The 17,551-nt window shown below is 35.9% G+C and overlaps 2 long non-coding RNA genes across 2 annotated transcripts in view; one reads left to right on the plus strand and one right to left on the minus strand.

Moving 5' to 3' along the window:
• LOC118350084 (uncharacterized) overlaps positions 1-17,551 on the plus strand; it is an 87,246-nt gene that overhangs the window by 40,805 nt on the left and 28,890 nt on the right. The gene's annotated exons all lie outside the window — the stretch shown is intronic.
• The window catches only part of LOC112672495 (uncharacterized), a 38,743-nt gene that overhangs the window by 2,690 nt on the left and 18,502 nt on the right, over positions 1-17,551 (minus strand). The window contains exon 3 of the long non-coding RNA XR_003144314.3: positions 2,554-2,669. This is a non-coding gene — a long non-coding RNA (uncharacterized LOC112672495). The remainder of the gene's footprint in view (positions 1-2,553; positions 2,670-17,551) is intronic.

The raw sequence follows: 17,551 nt of genomic DNA on the forward strand, positions 1-17,551 counted from the left end.
TAATATCTCTCTGAAGATCATGTTATTTACTCAAAGTTGGCTGTTTTTAGATACCTTCTGAAAAGTTGAGAGGATTATTCCTCCTGCTGCAAGTTTGACTCAAACATACCGTAAGTTGTTGGGAAGCATATGAGATTTGGAGTGAAGTAGACTGGGGTGTGGTTTTTGGTACTATCACTTACTAGTGGGGCACTCTAAGGTGAATCATTTTATTTCTTGGAGACTCAGTTTCTGCATTGTTAATTCTTGGGGGGTGAGATTATTAATGACTAAGTGGGATAATATTATGAAAATGTCTACCTAGCACAAAATCTGATACGTAGATACTCAGTAAATTCTGGTTTAGTTTTAATTTTATTATCATGTGCCTTGGTTCACTCAATTACTTTTGTTTTCAAATTTCCAACCTCTAGATTTTAGAAAAGGTGCCCAAATTCCACTCTTATTTTTATGCTTATGTTATTTTCTTTTTTCCTAGTTTTTCCAACCTACTCGAGCTACTGATTTATTCATTGATGTACCAGGGTATTTTAGGGTGTAGGCCTAGAGAGATCTCTATATCTACATTGAGGGGCTTCTGAGTTTGTACGATGTTTATGATTTCTCAGAACCCCATGGTATCCAGAGTTGATATAAGCAATTTTATAATCCAGTGTGCCCTTCTTTCTGGATATGAGCACTCATCATTTGAGACATGTTGTTTAGAAATCTAATCCTTGGACAGTCCTGGTGGCTCAGCGGTTTAGCGCCACCTTCAGCCCAGAGTGTGAGACCCGGATCGAGTCCCATGTCAGGTCCCCTGCATGGAGCCTGCTTCTCCCTCTGCTTGTGTCTCTGCCTCTCTCTCTCTCTCTCTCTCTCTCTCTCTCTCAGTGTCTCTCATGGATAAATAAATAAAAATCTTAAAAAAAAACACTCATGACCAATTCTTTAAAAAAAAATCTAATCCTCTCTTAGTCTTCAAGAATTCTGAAAAATCTTAAGTCTTTAGGTACTCAAACTCACACTGGTGCTAGAATAGTACTAATTTTGTTACATTTCAGTATATTTTACAACCCCTCTTTTGGAAATGAACTCAAAACAAAGGCAGAAAAATCTATAAAAACCAACTCAAAAGGTGCTGATGGGTGAGAGGACTTATAAGAACTCATTCAATGCGACTCTATTCTATATCCCAATTTCCTAGCAGTTGTGAGGAGCACCTGGTCTCCCCAAACAAACTTCCTCTTTCTGATTCCTGGATGAGAATCACTCTCCAGGCAATAGCCTTTTTCAGGTCTGCTTCCTTTTTACCTTGCCTTCTTGTTCTTTATGGGATTGGGACTTTGAATCCCTTGAGGCTTGAAAGACAGCCAAACATTATTTATTATTTTTGTAGCTTTGTAGGCATTCAAAAAATGTTTGGCTTCGAATTGGTTTCAATAAAACAGTTGGCTGCAGTTACAAATGAGCATTTTGGCTGGAATTTTGTTAAATACCAGTTTGAAGCTGAATTTTGGTAAAGCTGCCCTGAATACATCTATCTTTGTCAATGGATTTGTTTGTTTATTAAGTGCATACTTTCTGGATTTTTGTGGGTAGAGAAGGTCAGATAGAGGAGCATGAGGATTAGAAGTGATTACGAATAAAGAAAAGGATTCATGGAGAATGGTGTCTAGAGATAAGGCGTTACGAGAAGGGAGTCTGAGTCATACTGTGCATAAGTGGGTGTCCAGCCCAAAGCCAAAGCCAGAACTGCCATTGAGCTGAGCTTCCCATTGGCATGTTTTCCACATTCTGAATGGTGGAGACATTCTTGAATAGGTAGTCACAATTAATGACAGAGCAGAAGTGTAATTGATATAAAGAATGGTTCCCATAAAAAAAGACTTTTTATACTTCTCTAGTTTAAGCTTCTAGAAAGCCTTAAAAAGAAGCCAGCCCTAGTTCAAGGAACACAGTGTATCTTTTACAACTGAAGCCAAGCAGAGGAATAAATGACCTCTTCAAGGAAAGCCATTAGTAGGTTGGATAATGATATTGATATGAGTAACTGGGGAGAAATAAATAAACTAGATGCTATCAGAACATTAAGGATTGCCTATGTATAATTGGGTGTAAGTCTTAAGACAGTATATGCCACCTTCCATTTCTTAATAAAGAGTATTTTAAAGGTCCTCTTTCTGGAGGCTAAAGACAGCAATAACTAGCTTCAGTGACATGAGGCACTGATCATAACTCAGCAGGGTTGGGGTATGAGTGGCTGAATCAGCTTAAACCTACCTTCTTTTGTAGAGTACACCTATAGTAAAAGAAGGAGGAAAGTTTAACCTGGAAATTTTTAGGAAAGTGTCTAGAATTCCAGACCTCTGTAGATTTTTGCAACAGAGAAGAAACTTTAGTCTATAAGTTTGTCACAGTTTTCTAAGGTGATACTTGGTTTGGGATGATGGGGGAGATGTAAAGGCAACAAACATAAAAGAGTTCAAGATGATTAATTAGGTTCTTGGAGTCTACAAATTTTTAGGTCTCAAAGACAAAATTCTGGGCAAGATGGTGACAGGGCTGACTTACCCATTATCTGATCCTTAGAGGCAAGGGCCAGTTTTGAGATATCTTCTATAATTGCAACCCAGTGGCTTCTTGTTGAGGGGTTGAGTGCCATGCCACAATCTGGCAGGATGCACATCCTGCAAGAAGGTGGTTATTTCAGAAGCAAATGCATCTCTATGGTCAATTTAATTGGCAAGTGACCCAGACAAATGGTGTAACCCCTACAAAACTCAGTTTTTTATTTTAAAATAGGATCCCAAATCTATTTTGTACTATTATCAGAGGCTTAAATAGGATTATCTGTGTACAGTGCCTAACAGTGCCTGATACAGAATACTCAAAAAATGGTAGCTGCTATTTAGTTATTCTCTCAGCATTACAACAACCTTCACATGTTAAGAATTTAAGTTGACCCTATGGTCATAACAAGCAAAAAACAACCTTAGCTAATCATATTAACAATAACAAAAGCTGCTATTTAATGAGTGATTACCATGTGTCTATTTTACTTAGTATGTATAACTTAGTATTTTATGTAGATTATTCCATTTGATTTTTACAACAATCCTAGGAAGGATTCTTATAGAATCCAGGAAGGTTCTTATAGAAACTAAGTTGAAAATGGGAGAATGTACTTTTCAATGAAGTTGGAAAGAAACATGGGACTCATTTTCTGGAAATACAAGTTCCAGAGGTACAGTGAGAAAAAGAAAGAGAGCGAGAGTAAGAGGCATGGTCATTTTTAATCCTATGAGACCATCTTGAAGAGGAACCTGAGAAAGCCATAGAGCCAGCACCTGCAAAAGGACAGCTAAATCTTTGTGGTAAGGGTGGCTAGAGAGCATACTATGAGGGAAAGATGAAGGATACCGTTTTTTTTTGCATTGTTTTTGAGATATTAAGATAAGATAAGGACTTATTAGAGAAGACAGGGACCCAGTCAACAGAAGAAATTCCCTGAGGGAAAAAAAGGGGGCGAGAATATCTGATGAGAGAGAGGCCCTACAAACAATCTCTTGGATTGAGGTTGAAGAGTTAAAGTCCCTGGGGCAAAAAATGAGGGCTTTTAGGAGTGGGAAAATAAGTACTCTCCTGCGAAATCAATTATTCTATGTGGGCTTGCATGTGTTTGGGAGGGGATGTCAGGACTCTTTATAAATAGGCATTTCTAAGTTATTTTGTTGAGGTAAATAAACACTTATAGAAAAATGTACAAATCATAAGTGTACAGCTTGATGAATTATCACAAAGTGAACACACCCATGTAACCACCACCCAGGTCAAGAAAGAGAACATTACCATCTTTATAAATATTTACTACTCATCGTTTTCACATGCTTAGTTTCTTAAATGAATGCCTGTCCCTCTAACATAGATATTTAAAGAGAAATGGGGCCAGTTAGGATGTTTTATATATAAAATGAGGAAAGAGAGTTTGCTCTAAAAACAAGTTGAAGAAAACACTTAAAATCCATAAAATTCCATAAAAATGAGATGTTAAAATCTGAATTAAGTATAATTAAAACCTGAAATAAGGGATAATTTTGTGCAACCCCCCCAAACCATTGGGGCACTGAAAATTAAGTTTCAGAGAGGAGTCTCCACTAGAAAAAGGAATACACTGTCTTCTTTGCCTAAAGCCTTCAAAAACATAACAGCATTTGGCCCTGTTCCAAGCACATGGTGTGCTCAGCAAATATTTGTCAATAATGGTAATGGTGCTAAGTTATAAACTACATGGGATCCCTGGTTTCCTTAAAGCAATCACCTGGGCAAAGAAGTATGCCTTTTAGTTCTTCTGCCGCTCCTCCGGGGGGGAGGGGGGGGTGCGCCTCGAGGGAAAGAAGAATCTATGAATAAGTGATGATGTGTCTTAACATAACAGTTGAAATGATTTTGCCCTTCACCTCCATCCCTCCCTACAACCAAACACAACTCTTGAGTTTTGCAGAGATGAGGGTAGCGGGAAGGAAAGAAAATAAGAGGCAAGATGGTGAGGAGCAAGTATAGGAGGGAAAAACAAAAGGCTGGTTAAAGCCCTCAGGAGAGGTCCTTTTATACTTTCTTTTGCTTTAGGAATTAATGTTGCAACTTGTCATGGCAATTAATTACACTTTTTATTAGATCAGATTTCATTTTGCACTACTTTTATGTTGGTAGGTGATCATTTGTGAGATGAAGGAAATTATTCATGGCTGTCACCAGAGTGGGTGACCACTAAGACAGAAAATTAAAAGGCATCTGTCAAATGGAAAGTTTATCTATTTTTCACATATTTTGATATCCTTAATGGGCCCTTCAGTGGAAACTTTACAGAAGACAGAGTTGACAAATGACATGGAAATTTGATGATGAGTAATAAATTGGTAACATTTACCTGTTCATGAGTGCCAATTCAAGCCTGGGCTTACAAAACCCCAAAATGATCCTTTCTGTGCTACAAGTAGACCTTTTTTGATTTATGATGGGGTTGTATCCCAATAAACTCACTCTAAGTTGAAAATGCTGTAAGTCAAAAATGCATTTAATACACATAACCTACAGAAAATTGTAGCTCAGCCTCACCTACTTTAAATGTGCTCAGAACACTTACATTAGCAACATTGGGCAAAGTCATCTAACACAAGGCCTATTTTATAATGAAGTGTTGAACATATCCTGTAATGTATTGAATGCTGTAGTGAAATGAAAAACAGAATAGTTGAGTAGGTACAGAATGGTTGTAAGTCTCTTGGTTGTTTACCCTTGTTTATCCTACACCACTGAATACGAGAGAGTATTGTACCATGTATCCTTAACCTGGGAATAGATCAAAATTCAAAGTTTGTTTTTTACTAAATGCGTATCAATTTCCCACCACCCTAAGTTTGAAAGATCATTAGTTGAACCACTGTAAGTTAAGGGCCATCTGTATTAATGATTTGTTTTGCCTTGCTTTTTAGGTTGCCAGCAGACATTAGGAAAGGCACCTGTTTCATAATGATGAGTGAATTTGATGGTTTGTGTGTCCTCAGGAATGGGAAGGCATGTGTTTAGCACTTACCCATTAAAGTATGAATAGATGGAGAATTCACATGAAACTTTCTTCCTCGATGCCTACTCGAGCTGGTGAATTAAAACTTAGCAGTTTGGATTTCCAGTCAGCCACTAGGCTTATATGACAAATTGAATAATTCTTTAGGACACTTTCCTAAGAATATACACTGTTCAAGTAGTAACAAGTGTCACATGGTGCAAAGAAAACTGAAGTCTAGTTATGGCTTACCACTAACCAGTTATGTGACTTGGGGGCACTGAACCTGGGCCTTAAAATTGGGCAGTTAAGATGATAGGCTGTGGAGTCGAACAGATCTGGTTGCAGGCCCTTGTTAAATCTCCAGGAGCTTCAGTTTCTCATCTGCAGAATGGTACTACTAATAATCTGATTTCATATGAGGTTGTTATAAAGACTAAATGGGACAGTGCATGTGAAATGCCCAGCATACAATCAGTGCTCAATAAATAATAGAGTTGGAATACGTAGTCATTATTTTCCTTTCTGGAGTTAAAATATTAAGATTCTATGGAAGATAGAGTTTGTAAAGTGTCTGAAGGACTAGATCTGTTAGGAATTTCAGGTTTTGGAGGGGTGGTATTTTGTAGCCAAGCTCTATTTCTGCATAGGCTTTTGGGCACTAGTGTATTTCAATTACATGTTTGTTGAAAATCCTGACATCCATTGAAAGCAAAATGGAGGAAATTTGCTCCCCTGTCAAAAGAAGAAAGACCATGTGAACTTGTCTGGCACAGCCCTTCAAGAAAGGGTGTCTCTGGCTTTAAAGATGAGTGGCCTTGGGGTCACTAGAGTGGGGCAAAGGAACATGGCTGGGCCTGGGAGGGAGAGTGACCAGAGTTTTGAGAGAGGCTGATGATAGGGGCAAATTAGTATTTCCAGCAACATCCTTTCTCTTGCAGTTTCCACAGCTCTGGATTTATGATGGGGGAAATAGCAAGAGACCAGGCCATCCCCAAAGCTTGCCCAGTTCACCTCATGTATTATAACAATGTCCTACATTTTTTCAGTTCTTTATCATTGGCAAGTGTTTTCCCTGGCCATGGGAAGTAAACAGGAAAAGAGGATGCGTTGTTTTTAAAGATGAGGACATTTAGATGCAGAGAGGCACAAATTAGGGAGTCAAAGATTCCCAGCCCAGATTTGCTAACCTATAGTTCCCTGTTTGTTCTCCATACTATTTTGTCTCCGATGTGTAGTTGTGCATGTTGTTTTCTTTCCATTTATGTCTTTCTCAACTTTAGTTTCTTTGCTCACAAAATGGGACTGTTAATAATACCTTTCTCTTCAGGTTTGTGTGAGGACTAAATTAGAAAATGTGTATAGAGTGTTTCACATTGTTGCTCTCAGACAGTTTGTAGCTCTCCTACTGCCTGGGGGGATGCCAAATTCCTAGCATCGCTTTTTATTGTTTCCTCCAATGAACCCCATGTTCTGAAAGATTTGGTATATCAAATTGGTAGTATTGGTTAATAATTTTTCCTTTTTTATTATCACAGACACTTAAAAATACCAGTTGGAGTACCTGATCAGCAATTTCATCAATACTGAATTGATTTAATTATAATAAGAGCAAAGAAACCTGGTATTTAGAGAGCCTTTTCATCCTCATCTAAGTAAATGCACTTCTTTTAGGATGTTTGAGGTCTCTGAAACATCTTGCTCTTCACCATCTTTGCAGATTCTGGACATAACTGGGCTCTCACTTGTCAATGAATAAGCCAAATCTTATAATCTGAGTAACTTGTCGTTTTGTGTGTGATCTAATTCAATTTTTGAATGTTACAATTTTTTCCATCACATCATGGGAAACTGGTGTGGTCGAGAAATAATACAAATGAATTCATTATGAATGAAACCGAAGATGAATTTTTGACATGCTACCAGAAGTTACTGATTAACAGGCATACCAGTATTTCAGATACTACATTCTCATATAGAAGAACTAATTTGTGTATCTTATCCATTGTCATTAAAGGCCAACTTTGATTATAATTTTTAATTTGTATTTTTTTTACCTTTCAGCCATGCAATTTTTATATTAGAAAGGAATATATTTTTTTTAGTATGCAGAAATTAGATCTTGTTTTTAGCCAAACTTGACTGTTAAGAGGGGAAATTATTGAAGATATTGAAAAAGACAAATTCATATAAACTCATCTCTTATTTTGAAAAGATATATTACATAGAGAACAAGTCTTGAGTCTTTCAGATATTATTGGGTCAGGCTAAAATAATTTCATTGTGAGAGCATTTTCCTTCTCTGTGTGCAGTCTAAGTGCATATTTTGTGCTCTTAGGAATAACTTTCCAAAGCTGTGTGAAGAATGTAGCAATAAAATCTAATAAGAATTATGGCTCATGACTTGAATGATGTCAGTACCCTTTTAATCCTCCCAAACATGAAAACGTTTTCTCCTCCTAAATAAGATTTCTTAACTCTTTATTTCTAAGGAAAATTGCAGAGCTCTGCAATTCCATTGGCAAAGTAAGAGTTAAAGAAAGATGTTCCATTCAATTCTTAACATTTACACTTGTTATTAAGCTAATCACCTTAGAAAAGACATGTATCCTACATAGTAATATTTTTGTGAATACATCGTCTAATTTTTTCATATATTACATAACATCAGAAGATCTCTGAGTTCAGTGTTCCAGCAATAATCTTTTGTTTTCTGTAAGCCAGTGGTTCTCAAACTTGAGTGTGAATCACGAGCTTGTTAAAACACGCATGACTGGGGCTCATCCTCAAAGTTTCTGACTCAGGAGGCCTGGGCAGGGCATGAGAATGTGCATTTCTAATAAGCTCCCAGGTGATGCTGATGCTGTGAGTCTGGGATCACACCTTGCTCTTAACAGCTTTAAGCCCTTTAACCTTCTTATCCTACAGATTAATTCGGTGGGATTCAACCATCATGAGCCCTGTATGTCCCCTTAGTTTAGAAGAAGCCAAAGTTCAGTAAATTATCTATAGTTATTTGGCCAGTCCAGACTTCTTTCAAGTCAAAGGACTGCATCCAGAAAAGCATAGTTGATGAATGGTTCGATGCTTGAAGATGTCAGACTGCAGAATCTCTACGGGTAAGTGTGTGATTTCTTTAGTGACATCACATTTGCCTGCAGAGATTTTCCAGTCTGTCACTTTTGAAGTTGTACTTAAGATGGAAAAAAGCTGTCTTCTTTCTACAGTGATCTTTCCAGGAAAGCTAGATTTTAAACCTAATTTACCCAAGATCAAAACTGAATGGGAAAACAGAGTTATGGTTGGGGTTCAGATAGGAGAGTGAAGGAGAATGGATACTCTGAATCTGGCACACAGCTCCATGGAGAATGAAGGAAAATAGGAAAAGTGAACCTTCCTCAAACCACAACCAATCTCATTTGCAACAGTGTTTCTGCCACACTGAAATCTTTATGGTCAATCCAAGTAAATATCCTCGAATTTCAAGCAATTTTATCTAATGGTTAGACTTTGCGATTGGGTTTCCCAGTCTTTCTTAATTTACACACATGTCTAACTAGTCACAAAAGGGATGAGTGGAATGAGGAGGTATGCTTCTCACTTGTTTTCTCCATCTCTCTTCTACTTAGGACAGCTGTCTTATAAATGCCATTACCTGCTACTAATTTTTAAAGTGCTGGAATAATACACAATAAGCAATATTTACTTCAGAAGGTCAATAATCTGTGAACATTGTGATATCATTAAGTTTATAACTTTGGGATTTGTTGTTGTTATTGTTGTTGTTCGTTTGTCAGAACATGCTTTTTTCCCACATTAGCTGTAAATTTATTTCAACACCTGACTCCAAAACAGGGACCTTGTGTATTTTGTTCCCTGTTGTATCCCAGCATAAAGAACGGGTCCTGGCACATACAGGTACACAGGTACTCAACAGTTACTTAATGAATGGACATTAATTTACTTAGATTTTTGTTGTTGTTGTTGTTGTTGTTTGCAAAAGCTTATTTACCATTAGAAAAGCAATAGATATATACATTAAGTCACATTTTATTGATATCAGAGTGAACATATTTAACTTCACACAAGACAAAACCAGAACATTTAAATATCAAAACTCTATCTTGGTAATAAAGAATATTCCTCTAATAAAACATTATAATGGAAGCTTTAAAACTTTTTGCCTTATAGTCTAACAATGCTATATTATGCTTTTCTGGCATGTAGTTTTATTTTAGATGATGAGTTTTTAGTCCTGGATTATATCCAAATTTATGTAATGAATCATAAAATTAAGTTTGATTTTGTTTACACTGCACAACACAGCATCTTGATTATCTGTTAATCTGCCATATACACATCCTTTGACCTCAAAATGACTTTAAAAGCATCCTATCAATTGCATTCTGACTTTTCTAGATAAACCATAAATACAAACTTAACCTTAAATCTCTCATAAGTGTACAGAGGATATAACAGGTGGCCCTGATCTGATGTGAGTGGAGCTAAATAACGTGTTGAAGTAATTGGAGCTTAGAAAGATAGAAAACATCTGGTTTTAAAAGAGGACATTTCCATCCATTTTACTGCTTTTTAAATAGAGAGCTACATCATTTTGGGTTATGTAGAAAGAAAGGGCTAGTGTTAGGAACTCCATGATCTTCATTCTGATCATCTAAGCTCCAAAGGGTGGGACTAATGTACTCGATTATGGAAGGAGGATAAGGCTTCTTATGCCATTTTTTGTTTTTTCTTTTTGGGCGATGCTTTTTGTTTCCTATGTGTTTGCAAGGCCTGGCTAACAGTATCACTTGTGCTTTTGAAGGAAAATTGATCTTGTGAATGATGGAATCATAGTTGCCATGTCCCTGATTGTTGACATCGCGTTTGTTTCTTTGCTCCGTGAGAAGGCATGGATGGAACATCTTTGGAAGAGCATCATCATTTTAACCCCATAACTAGGCTCTTTAGAGGCAGCCAGCCTATAACACAGGGCTCCCATTAGTTTAAACACTTCCACAGAGAGACTCCTTGATAAATGCAAATATTTTGACATATAAGGATTATCTGACATTAACATATCACAGATGAACTTAGAATACTACATGTACCAGAGATTAAAGGTCTGAAAAAAAATCAAACAGTACAGTTATATTTTGAAAGATCAGGAGGCCAAGATCTACCAAGTAGTTCTCAACCTGGACTGCACCTTAGAATCATCTTGGAATCTATGGAATAGACAGGTTGCTGTGCCCCAACCAAGACCTCCTGAACATGAACTTCCCAGATGTGAATTTGAGAAGTCTCTATTTAAAGAAAAAGAACTTTATCTTTTAGAGAACTTCCATGTTCACAGAAAAATTGAGTGAAAAGTTTGGAGTTCCCATGTGCTCCCTATTCCTCCACACTCAGCCTTCCCTATTATGGACGTCATGCATCACAGTGATACATACATCCATTGCAATCAATGAACCTGCATTAACCCATAATTATCACTCAAAATCCATGGTTTAAATTAGGGTCATTTTTAGTGTTCTATGGTGACATGTATCCGCCATTGTAGCATCATACAGAATAGTTCCAGTGCCCTAAAAATTCTCTGTGCATTGTCTTTCATCCATCTCTTCTCCAACCCTTAATTTTTTTACCCTCTCCTTTTGTCTTTTCCAGAAAGTCATAAGGTCAGAATCATACAGTGTGTAGCCTTTTCAGATTGGCTTCTTTCACTTAGTAATAGGCATTTACATTTCTTCCATGTCTTCTCATGGCTTGATAGCTCATTTCTTTTTTGTCATTAAACAGTATCCCACTGTTTGGATGTGGTACCACAGTTTATCCATTCACCTACTGAAGCACTTTGTGTTTGCTTCAAAGTTTTTGCAATTATGAATAAAACTGCTGTAAACATTTATGTGCAGATTTTTATGTGAACAGAAGTTTTCTGTTTTTTTTTTTTTTGGTAAATATTAAGGAGCAAGACTGTTGGATTATATGGTAGGAAGATACTTAGTTTTGCAAACTGCCAAACTGTCTTCCAAAGTGGATGTACCATTTTGCATTCCTACCAGCAATGAATGAGAGTTCCTGAGGCTACACATCTTTGTCAGCATTTAGGGGTGTCAGTGTTTTGGATCCTGACCATTCTAATAGGTATGCAGTGGTCTCTCATTGCTGTTTTAATTTATAACTCCCTCATGACATAGATGTTGCACATCTTTTCTTATGTTTACTTGCCATCTGTATATCATCTTTGGTGAGATGTCTGTTTAGGTCTTTTACCCATTTTATCATTGAGTTGTTTTATTCCTGTTGAATTTTAAGAATTCCTTGCATATTTTGGGTATTGGACATTTATCAGATGTGTCTTCTGCAAATATTTCTCCCAGTCCATGGCTTGTCTGCTCATTTTCTTGCAGAATGGAAGTTTTTAATATTAATGAAGTCCAATTTATCAATTATTTCTTTCATGGATTGTGTCTTTGGTCTTGTATCTCAAAAGTTATTACCATACCCAAGGTCACTTAAGTTTTCCCCTATGCTACCTTCTAGGACTTTGTCTATTTTACATTTAGGTGTGTTATCCATTTTGAGTTAATTTTGGTGAAAGGTATAAAGTCTGTGTTTTTGTTGTTGTTTTTGATTGTGGATATCTGGTTGTTCCAGCACCACTATTGGAAAAGACTATCTTTGCTCCATTGTATTGCCTCTGCTTCTTTGTCAAAGTTCAGTTGACTATATTTATGTGGGTGACTCCTGGGCTCTATTCTGTTCCATTTTTTGATTTGTCTATTCTTTCACCAATGCCACACTATTTTGATTACTGTAGCTTTATAAGTCTTTAAGTTGGGTAGTGTCAGTCCTCCAACTTTGTTCTTCTTAAAAATTGACTTGGCTCTTCTGGGTCTTTTACCTCTTCATATAAAATTTAGAATCTGTTGATATTCACAAAATAGCTTGCTGGGATTTTGATTGGGGTTGTTTTGAATCTATAGAGCAAGTTGGTAAGGACTAGCATCTTGACAATATTGAGTCTTTCTCCATGGGCTATCTCACCATTTATTTAGATCTTTCTTTAAATATTTCACCAGAGCTTTGTAATTTTCCTCACACAGATCTTGTACATCTTTTGCTTGGATTTATATCTAAATATTTCACTTTTTTTTGAGGAACTCATATAAATGGCAATGTGTTTTTAATTTCAAATTCTACTTATTTGTTGCTGGCATATAGGAAAGCAATTGACTTTAGCTTATTAACCTTATATCCTTCAACCTTGCTTTAATTACTTATTAGCTCTTGGGAGTTATTTTGTCAATTCTTTTGGGTTTTCTATATTGATAATCATGTCATATGCAAACAAAGACAGTTTTATTTCTTCCTTCCCACTATGTATACTTTTCTTTCTTTCTTTCTTTCTTTCTTTCTTTCTTTCTTTCTTTCTTTCTTTCTTTCCTTTCTTTTCTTTTCTTTCTTTTTGTTTTTCCTTTCGTCTTATTGCATTAGTTAGGACTTCTAATACAATGTTGAAAAGAGTGGTAAGAGGGATATCCTTGCTGTGTTTCTGATCTTAGCAGGACACCTTCAAGTTGTTCTCCATTAAGTATGATATTTGCTGTAAATTTTTTTAAAGATTTTATTTATTTATTCATGAGACACACACACACACACACACACACACACACACACACACAGAGGCAGAGACACAGGCAAAGGGAGAAGCAGGCTTCTTGCAGGGAGCCTGATGTGGGACTCATCCTGGATCCTGGGATCCGGACCTGAGCCAAAGGCAGACGCTCAACCGCTGAGCCACCCAGGCGTCCCTGCTATAAATTTTTTTATAGATTTAAAAAATAAAGTTAAGGAAGTGCCTCTATTCCTAGTTTGCTGAGAGTTTTATCATGAACAGGTGTTAGATTCTACCAAATGCTTTTCTGCACCAATTAGTATGATTGTGTGATTTTTTTTCTTTAGTCTGCTGACAGGAAGGATGACATTTATTGATTTTTTGAATGTTGAACAGAAAACATTTATTGATTTTTTTTGAATGTTGTTTTTTAAAAAAGATTTTATTTATTCATTTAACAAAGAGAGAGAGAGAGAGTGCACAAGCAGGGAGAGCTGCAGGCAGAGGAAGAGGGAGAAGCAGGCTCCCCGCTGAGCAGGGAGCCTAACACAGGGCTTGATCCCAGGACCCTAGAATCATGACCTGAGCTGAAGGCAGATGCTTAACCAACTGAACCACCTAGGCACCCTGATTTTTAATGTTGAACCAGCCTTGCATTCCTGGGATAAATCCCACTTGATTATGGTGTATAATTATTTTTGCACATTGTTCATTTGATTTGCTAATATTTTCATGAGGATTTTTGCACCTATGTTCATGAGAGATATTAGTCTATTTTTAATTTTCTTTTAAGTCTTTGATTTCGGCATTAGGGTAATACTGGCCTCATGGAATGAATTAGAAAGTATTCTATTTTTCTGGAAAAGATTGTAAAAATTAGCATAATTTCTTCCTTAAATGTTTTGTAGAATTTACAATAGAAATTATCTAGGCCTGGTGCTTTCTGTTTGGAAGATTATTATCAATTCCATTTCTTGAATCAACAGCGGTTACTCAGATTGTCTATTTAATCTTTTCTGAGTTTTGGAAAATTGCACCTTCTAAGGAATTTGTCCACTTTATCTAGGTTATTAAATTTATCGGCATAGAATTGTTCATAATGCCCCTTTATCCTTTTAATGTTCACAGAATTTGCATTGATATCCCCTCTTTCATTTCTGTATTAGTAATTTGCATTTTCTCTTTTTTGTCATTGGCCTATCTAGGGACTTACTGATCGTATTGATCTTTTCAAAGAACCAGCTTTTGTTTTTGCTGATTTTTCTCTATTGATTTCCTGTTTTCAATTTCTTTGATATCTGCTGTAATTATTGTTTTTCTTCTGATCACTTTGGATTTATTTTTCTTTAGTATCCTATGGTGGAAGTTTAGATGATTGGTTTTAGAGCTCCCTTCTTTTTTTTAATAAAAGATTTTATTTATGAGAGACATGGAGAGAAAGAGAGAGGCAGAGACACAGGCAGAGGATGAAGCAAGCTCCATGCAGGGAGCCCGACTTGAGACTCGATCTCGGGGTTCCAGGATCACGCCCTGGACTGAAGGTGGCGCTAAACCGCTGAGCCACCCGGGCTGCCCCTCCCTTCTTTTCTAATAGATGTATTCAGCGCTATAAATTTCCCTCTACGTGCTGCTTTCACTGCATTCTACAAACTCTGGTAAGTTGTGTTTTCATTTTAATTTGGCTCAAAATATTTAAAATTTTCTCTTGAGTTTTTATTTTTTTGGCCCATGTTTTAGGGTTTAAGAAGTGGGTTGATTAATTGCCATATATTTTGTGATTTTCCAGTTATCTTTCTGTTTCTGATTTCTACTTTAATTCCATTGTGGTCTAAAAGCACATCTCTATTATTTTTAAATTGTTAAGCTGTGTTTTATAGCCCACAACATGGTCTATATTGGTGAATGTTCCATGTGCTTGAGAAGAATGTGTAATTTGCGGTTGTTGGATGAAGTAGTCTATAGATGTCAATTATTTCCAGTTGACTGATGGTGCTGTTGAGTTCAACTATGTCCTAACTGATTTTCTGGCTGCTGGATCTGTCCATTTCTGATAGAAGGGTGTTAATGTCTCCAACTAGAATAGTGGATTCATCTATTTCTCCTTGTAGTTCAGTTGCTTTTTGCATCATATATTTTAATGCTCTTCTTGAGTGCATACACCTTAAAGGATTGTTGCATCTTCTGGAAAATTAATACCTTTTCCTTATATAATATCCCTCTTTCTTTATAATAGCTTTACTTGCTCTGAAGACTGCTATGTCTGAAATTAATATAGCTACTCCCACTTTCTTTCTATCAGTGTTAGCATGGTATATTTTTCTCCATGCCTTTACTTTTAATCTACATGTGTCTTTATATTTAAACTGGCTTTCATGTAGACAATATACAGTTGGTTTTTATTTTTTGGTATACTCTGTCTTTTGTGTATTTAGACCATTAACATTTTAAGTGATTATTCAGGTAGTTGGAGTAATGTTTACCGTATTTCCTACTGACTTTTATTTGTTGTCCTTGTTCTTTGCCCCTATTTTTGTCTTCCACACTTAAGCCTTTCATTGTTTTAATGGAGCATTTAATATGATTCCATTTTCTCTCCTTTCTTAGCATATAAATTATATTTTTTAAAAACTTTTCTTCATTGTTTCCCTAAAATTTGCAAAATACCACTAATCCAAGTCCCTTTCAAGTAACAATATACCATTTCTCAAGTAGTGTACTTCATAATAACAATATATTCCATATTCCTCCATACTATTCCCTGTATCATTGTAATTCAGTTTATTTGTACATAAGCATATATATTTATAAAGGTATAGATAAATCACATGTAAACATACATAATTTAATATGTTGTTGCTATTATTATTTTGAAGAACTGTTACCTGTTAAGTCAATTGAGAACAGGAAAAACAAAAGTTTTTATCTTACCTTCACTTACTCATTTTCTAATGTTCTTCTTTTCTTTATTTAGATCCAGGTTTCTAGCTTATATCAATTTCTTTCTCTCTGAAGAATTTTAATCTCTTTTGTAGGGCAGATTTTCTGGCAACAAATTTCCTCAATTTTTGTTTGTTTGATAAACTCATTTCTTTTCATCTTTTGAAAGATAATTTCACAAATTATTAGATTCTAGGTTGGGTTTTGTTCTTTTTAGCACTTTAAACAAATTTCATTCCACTCTTTTCTTGCTTACAAGGTTTCTGAGGATAAAACTAATGTAGTTTTTGTCCTTCCCTTTTATAGATATGGTGATTTTTTTCTTCTGAGTTTTTTTTGAGATTTTTTTTATCATTGATTTTCTGAATTTTAAATTATATGCCCAGGTACAGGTGGTTTTTGTTTGTTTTTGCTTTATTTTGTTTTGGCATTTATCCTGCTTGGTATTCTCTGAGTTTGTGGATCTGTAGTTTGATGTCTGATGTAAATTTGGGGACATTCTCCATCATTATTCTCTCAAATAGTGCCTTTGTTCCCACCTTTCTTCTATAGTTGGTATTTTCATTACACATATGTTAAACTTTCTGCAATTATCCCATAGTTCTTGGATATTCTGTTCTTCTTAAAAAATTTTTATTGTTGTAGTTGATGTACAATGTTATACTAGTTTCAAGTGTACATCATAGTGATTTGACAATTCTATACATTATGCAATGCTTGCCATGGTAAGTGTGGTTATCATCTGTCACTGTACAGCATTATTAAAATATTATTGACTATATTCCTGATGATATACCTTTTATTCCCCTGACTTACTTATAACTGGAAGTTTGTGCTTTTTTTAGTTGTTTTTCTCTTTGCTTTTCCATTTTGAAGGTTTTCATTGTCCTATCCTCAAACTCAGAGATTCTTTTCTCTATTATGTCCACTCTACCAACTCATTTATCAAAGGCATTCTTCATTTCTGTTAGTGTATTTTGAAGTCTACCATGTCTTCTAGATTCTTTATTAAAACTTCCATCTCTCTGCTTTCAATAGCCATGTATTCTTGCATGTTGTCTACTTTTTCCAGTAAATTCCTTTCCATTGTTTAAAAAAAAATTCCTGATCTGATAATTCCAATATTCTTGCTATTTCTGACTCTGGTTCTTAAGTTTGTTTAGTGTCATCAAATTGTGTTTTGCCTTCTAGTATGCTTTGTCATTTTTTGTTGAAAGGTAGGAATGTACTGGGTAAAAAGTAAAGGTAATGTACTGGTAAATAGGCCTTTAATAATATGGTGGAAAGGTGCTAGGTAAGTAGAAGCGTTCTACAGTCCTATGATTAGGTTTCAGTTTTTTGGTGAGCTTGCACCCCTGGACTCTGAACTTCAACAGTGCTTCTCAGTACCCCTATTCCCCTACCTTAGGTGGAACAGGATGGCTAGAAAGAGCTAGAATTGGGCT

This window comes from Canis lupus, chromosome 10 (genome assembly GCF_003254725.2).
Source record: "Canis lupus dingo isolate Sandy chromosome 10, ASM325472v2, whole genome shotgun sequence".
In the NCBI taxonomy this organism is placed as follows: domain Eukaryota; kingdom Metazoa; phylum Chordata; class Mammalia; order Carnivora; family Canidae; genus Canis; species Canis lupus.